Source organism: Orycteropus afer, unplaced genomic scaffold, assembly GCF_000298275.1.
Source record: "Orycteropus afer afer isolate SDZICR_OR568_19922 unplaced genomic scaffold, OryAfe1.0 scaffold00394, whole genome shotgun sequence".
NCBI classification, from domain to species: domain Eukaryota; kingdom Metazoa; phylum Chordata; class Mammalia; order Tubulidentata; family Orycteropodidae; genus Orycteropus; species Orycteropus afer.
The window spans coordinates 758,429-763,641 of record NW_006921981.1 but is presented as its reverse complement, the minus strand read 5'-3'; the positions used below and the strand labels follow the sequence as shown (position 1 = coordinate 763,641).

Here is a 5,213-nt window from a genome sequence, read left to right as displayed (position 1 = left end):
TATATATATATATCTGTGAAAAGAGATGATGAATAGGCTCATTATCATCAGTTAGAACAAGGCAAGGGACCACCTGAGGAATAAATCATCAATTGCTCATGTATAAGTTCAACTTGAAGCTGAAGAAAATTAAAACAAGTCCATGAGAGCCAAGCTACAACCTTTAGTATATCATACCTGAATTTAGAAACCATCTCAAGAATAGATTTGACCCATTTGATACTAAGGACTAAACGCCAGATGAGCTGTGTGATGACATCAAGAACATCATGTATAAAGAAAGAAAAAGATCATTAAAAAACAGAAAAGGAAGAAAAGACCAAAATGGATATTAGAAGATACTCTGAAACTTGCCGTTGAACATAGAGTAACTAAAGCAAATCAACATTTGCAAATCAAATATACATGATGTGGTATAAAAGCTAAACAGAACATTTTAAAGGGCAGCTTAAGAAGATAGTATTATTTAAAAAAAAAAGTGGTCAAAGACTTGGAGTTAGAAAAACAAAAGGGAAGAACATACTTGTATTTCTCATGCACAAAGAATTGAAGAAAAACTTCCAGCCTTGAGTTGCAATATTGAAATATTCTATGCAGAAAATATTGAATGACTGGAAGCACTGAAAAAAGATGGACATACAGAGACACCATATCAAAAATAGTTGTTTGATATTAAACTATTTCAAGAGGTAACATATGATCAAGAAACAATGGTACTAAAGGAAGAAGTCCAAGCTACACTGAAGGCGTTGATGAAAACAAGCCTGCAGGAATTGACAGAATACCAGTTGAGATGTTTTACCAAATGGATTCAATGCTGGAAGTGCTCACTTGTCTTTGTCAAAAAATATGGAAGACAGCTACCTGACTAACTGACTGGAAAAGACTCATATATATGCCTATTCCAAAGAAAAGTTATGCAAAGGAATGCAGAAATTACTGAATAGTATCATTAAAAGCACACAAAAAAGTAAAATTTTACAAAAGTAAAATTTTGCCAAAATAACTCAAAAACAGTTGCAGCAGTATATTGACAGGGATCTTCCAGAAATGCAAGCAAGATTCAGAAGAGGACATGGAATGAGGGATGTCATTGCTGATGTCAGATGGAGCTTTTCTGAAAGCAGAAGATACCAGAAAAATGTTGATCTATGTTTTATTGACTGGGCAAAAGTGTTCGACTGTATGGATCATAACTAATTAGGGTAATATTGTGAAAAATGGGAATTCTAGAACACTTAATTATGCTCATTTGAAATCTGTACTTAGATCCAGAAGCAGTCCTTCAAACAGAAAAATGGAATAGTGCATGCCTTAAAATCAAGAATGGTGTGTGTCAGGGCTGTATCCTTTCGTCATATTTGTTCAATTTGTATGCTGAACAAATAATTTGAGATGCTGGACTACATTAAGAAGAATGGGGCATTGTGAGAGAAGGAAAACTCATTAACAACCTGTGATATGTAGATGACACAATCTTGCTTGCTGAACGTGAAGAGGACTTGAAGCACTTGCTGATAAAGATCAAAGACTACAGTATTCAGTATGGATCACACCTAAATATAAAGAAAAAAAGAAAAAAACCCTCATAACTGGAACAATAAGCAACATTGTGGAGAAAATATTTAAGTTGTCAAGTATTTCATTTTACTTGAATCCACAGTCAATGCCTATGGAAGCAGCAGTCAAGAAATGTATTGCACTGGGGAAACCTGCAAATGACTGACTTCTTTGAAATATTAAAAACCAAATATGTCACTTTGAGGACTAAGGTGTTTCACACCCAAGGCATGGTATCTTCAGTTGCATTATATAAAGCTGAACAGTGAATAAGGAAGACAGAAGAACAACTGATGCATTTGAATTATGGTGTTGGCAAAGAATATTGAATAAACCATGGACCGCCAGAAAAGTGTACAAATCTGTCTGGAAGGAAGTACAGCCTGAATGTTCTTTAGAAGGACAGATGGTAAGACTTCATCTCACTTAGTGCATGTTATTTGAAGGGCTGAGTCCCAGGAGAAGGACATCACATTTGGTAAACGGGTCAGCAAAGAAGAGGAACACCATCAGCAGGATGGATTGATGCAATGGCTACAACAATGGGCTTAAATATAGTAACTATGGTGATGGTGGCACAGCATCAGCCAGTGTTTCATCCTGTCATACATAGGGGTGGCTATAAGTCAGCACTGTCTATACAGCACTTAACCTTGCTTGATCTTATGGATTTAATGATTCCTCCAAACGATATGTTGAATTCCACAGCCCTGTGCCTGTGAATGAGAACTTGTTTGGAACTACGTCTTGGGATATTATCAGTTAATCTAACATGAAGTCATATATGAGTATGCTGGGTCTTAATCCTTTCTGAGATCCCGGGGAGGTGCAATTGGTTTTTACTCAGCTGCTAACCTACTGGTTGGTATTTGGAACCAACCCAGGGACTGCAGGAAGAATGGACCGGAGAACTTCCATAAAGATTATAGCCAAGAAAGCCCTATGGAGCAATTCTACTTTGCAACACATAGAAAACGAAAATAATGTGGTAGGCAAGAGTAATGCTGGTTGTGATAGTGAAGGTTTTGTATCAACTTGGCTAGGCCATGATTCTCAATGTTTAAAGAGTTATCTAATGATGAAATTTGGCAGCTATGTAATGATGTAGTCATACTCTATTTTATGATTTGATGTGGTCATCCTCCATTTTTGCACAATAACCTGGTCTTTGGAACCTAATCATGTTGATAAGTGAAGAATTAGTGTATGTAACATTCTGGAAATAAAATGATAAAAATGGTGAACATTTTAGTGATTATCACAAGTCAGGGGCTGTCATGCATGGGATGAATGTCATTGTAAAAGGATAATACAAGGGTTCCTTGTGAAGACATACCTGTCTTTATCTTGAGTTTATCAATGTCAATATTGTTTTGCAAGATGTTCCCATTTGGGAGTAATTGACTAAAGAGTATGTGGGATCTCTGTACTATTCCAAGCAACTACAGATGTTATTATCTCAAAACAATATATTTTAAAAATAAAAATAAACCTTTGGTTGAATGGTTCTCAGATATGAAGCTGGAGTTGACTTGAAGGTTTTAATTGTGGTGCCTATGTGAGCTGGGGAAGTACCTTGGGAAACTCAACATAACATCCTGTGATAGTTGGAGCTGTGTGTCAACTTTATTGGACCACAATTCTGTGTGGTTTAAGCAGTTGTGATGTGCTTATTTTCATGATGGGATCAGATGAATATGTTTTGAACAGCCAATCTTTGAAAGGGAGTTTCCCTAGAGGTGTGGCCTGCTTGCAGTATATTTATGGACATCCTGGGAAAAGAGACACTCTTCTGTGGATTGGGATTCTGTTGTGCTGCCTACAACTGTCCATGAGTGAACAATCCACCATTTGGCCTGGAGATCTTGGATTTGTCATTCGTTGGAGTCAACAGTCAGTATACTGCCTGCCAACCTTGGGCTCCTCAGCCCCTGCAGCTGCAAGAGTCGGGAAAAGCCTCCAGCTTGATGTCTGATCCAAGAACTTTAGACTTGCCAGCTTCTATAAGTGTGTGAGCCATTTTCCTAAGATAAATTTCTCTTTCTCTCTCTATATAAGCTCTACTGGTTTTGTTTCTCTAGAGAACCCAGTGTAATACACATCTAAAATGAGCTCAGGCTTTCATGACAGAGTATAGAGACAGTTTTCAACAAGAAACTACTGATTTCCAGCCTCCCCTGACCTGAAATGTTAGAGCTAGAGAACGATAGGGAGTCATTGTGGTACCGTGGTTAAAGATCTCAGCTGCTAATTGAAGGTAGTTGGTTTGAACCCACCAGCAGCTCTGCAGGAGAGAGATGTGCCAGCCTGCTTCCATACAGATTATAGCCTTAAAGACCTTATAGGGCACTTCTACTCTGTCCTATAGTGTCATTATCAGTTGGAATCAATTTGGTGATGATGGATAGGGGAACTACAAAGGTCTTGGTTAACTTACAACGGTATGAGGGAAACTTATAAGGTGACCAAAAACTCAGTATCTCAGTAAATTGTCTTTCTACACTAAGTCCTAAGGCCATCAAGATGGCACACATATAGGCAGGCCCAAGCAACCCATTTTCTAGAAGATGTAAAACTCAGAAGACCAAAGGTCACCGAAATCATAGAAAAGAAATTGAATATCTTAGAAAAGACCGTAATTGTATACCAAAACCCAAACCAAACTCACTGCCATCAAGTTGATTCTGACTCCTAGAGACCCCCTTTGGGTTTCCCAGGGGGCAAATATTTCTGGAAGTAGATTGCCCCATCTTTCTTGCACAGAGGGGCTGGTTGGTTTGAACCCCTAACTTTCTGGTTAACAGTCAAATGCCTTAGGCACTATGTCACCAGAGCTCCTATGGGCCAATATTCTTTGGAACAACAACAAGTTTCTTTAGAATATTGGCAAACTTCATTTTCAGACACTGCTTTGAGGTTAAACATGAAGCTTTGGAGACATATGTGACTATGCTTTCGTTTTTTTCTACTATAGTTGCTTATAAGAAATTGATGCTTTCTATTCAGGTAATGTAAGCCAGAAGAATTGAGTTGTGAGCACTTTACTGATCGACAGAGCATATAGTGTTCTCAATCACAATATCTCAATTATTTGCTTTTTGCCTAAAAATGGATGCCTGGCAATCAAGTATACTGTTCCACTGTAACCAAAAGGAAAGATTTTACTGTGTTGACCACTGCTTTGTCAAATGGCAGTGAAAGCAATGGTAGCTCAGATAGACTTTCAGATAGTCCTTTGAATACTTAATGATGATCATGCAGTATTTGAAAGTACACTTGAGAAAATTGTACTTGAAGAATAACCAAATAATAAGTGGATGCTAAAATCAGCAGAATGGATATATTATGATGAGAATTTGGGCACTGTTTAATGTTACTCTGAACAGGCAATTTATTTCTATCCCTCTGTCTGATTCACAGCAGGTGTTGATGTTGTGTGCTGTTGTCTATTCTGACTCATTAGGACAACATAGGACAGAGAAGAACTTCTCCATAGGGTTTCCAAGGCTGTAACCTTTATGGGTACAAAGGGCCACATCGTTCTCCATTGAGCAATTGTTGTGTTTGAACTGCTGACCTTTCAGTTAGCAAATGACTGCTTAATCATTGCACCACCAAGCCTTCCTATACATCAGTTGCTCAGTAAATATTTA

General features: G+C 37.8%; 1 pseudogene; it reads left to right on the top strand.

The window, feature by feature from the left end:
• The window catches only part of LOC122151336, a 12,430-nt pseudogene extending 7,568 nt beyond the window's left edge, over positions 1 to 4,862 (top strand).
• Positions 4,863 to 5,213: the final 351 nt, after the last annotated feature.